Raw genomic sequence first — 1,532 nt, 5'->3', positions numbered from 1 at the left:
TGCTACGACCGTGGCATCGAGACTTTTTAAAGGCGTTTGTTGCCGATGGTTCCGTACGGCCACCGCGTGCATTGTTATGGTCGTGGAATTTCCGTATTTTCCGCGTAGTTTTATGAAACACCCTCGCTGATTGCCGACTGCCGTTAAATTGAGCTTCAGCTCTCGCGCGAGGTCGTCTGCGATAATGGATGTTGCGGCACACGGATCAATCAAAGCTCTTACCAGGTGCAAGCGTCCTCCTGCTTCTACCCTCACGATGGCTGTTGGCGCAACTGCGGTGAGTTGTTGTATCGGATTCATTGGGGCGTGATCTTGCCCAGACCGAAATCCGGTTCTTTTAGGGAGGTGGAATGCGTGTGATTCCACTCTCCCGTTGCGACGCTTATGCCGTGGGTGGTTACTTCGTCGTCGAGGTTGGGGGTATGAGGTATAGTATCGCGGTTGGAAAGTTCTAATTTCCAATCCGCTCTCTCTTGGCTGGTATCGTAAGAGCTGTCCGAAATGTTGGGGTTCCAACTCTAGCTCGCTCGCAGAATCCGGATGGAGTGCATTTGACTCCATTCCGGGGGCTTCGTCTGGGCGGAAAGCACTGGTTTCCGCTCCAGCGCTTAGCAATTCCCCTTCCTCCAAGTCCGGGCGGAAAGCAATTGTTTCCGCTCCAGTCTCGGACGCGACTAACGAAATCGCATCGCTGTCGTCTGCGTCATTGCGACTGGCCCGCGGTTGTTCATCGCCTGGTAGATCGATGAGAATCATTGTATGGTGTTGCTCTTTACAGCGTCGACAAGTTCCCGGATGAGTGCAATGAGCGGCACGATGCATCCCGGACAAGCAATTAGTACGGTACCGATGCACTAACACTTCACGAAGGCGATCCTCCGGCGATTTGGACCGAAACACTGGGCACAGTCGAATCGGATGCTTGCTACCACAGAGCCTGCATGTTAGCGGATATTTCCTTGCCTCAGCCTGTTTACGCATGGTAGTGTAGCGAGTCATCTCCTGAAATTATGGTTTCCCACTTCATTAGGGATCGAAGCGAATAAAAATAACGTTGGAATGGCGAGCAATATAAAACCTAAATTTTTAGTCATCGTAAACCTTTTAACCGTGTTAAGTCCCCTTTATGATTGATAGGTACGAACGTGCAATCATGGCTTAATGGTTGGTGGGTAGGTGTAACAGGGTTGCCTTCGGCATGTGAGCTGTTTACCTCCTATGGAGGTTGTACGAAAATTATGGAGGAAGATTGAGACATCTTCTTTATAGTGCCCTGTGGTTTCGGAAATAGCATCTAAAATTAACCAACCATCATAATTTGACTTTTTGTTGCTCATATGGAAATGTCGCCTTGCATTAAGTATGACTCGCGAAAATGAAAGATATATGAATAATTATATGAAAATAATTACGTATTATTTATTCTCCCACTCTATCTTTATGAAAATAAATGCAAAGTCCTTTATACGCTTTCAATCTGCGCAAATAGGTGTGCCACCAGCCTTAGGAAAATTGAACGTGTAACCGGGGTA

The sequence above is a fragment of the Rhagoletis pomonella genome, unplaced genomic scaffold (assembly GCF_013731165.1).
Source record: "Rhagoletis pomonella isolate Grant_MI unplaced genomic scaffold, Rhpom_1.0 Rhpom_scaffold_00006, whole genome shotgun sequence".
Classification (NCBI taxonomy): Eukaryota; Metazoa; Arthropoda; class Insecta; order Diptera; family Tephritidae; genus Rhagoletis; species Rhagoletis pomonella.
The sequence above is the reverse complement of the archived record's forward strand: the minus strand, read 5'-3'. Positions refer to the sequence as shown.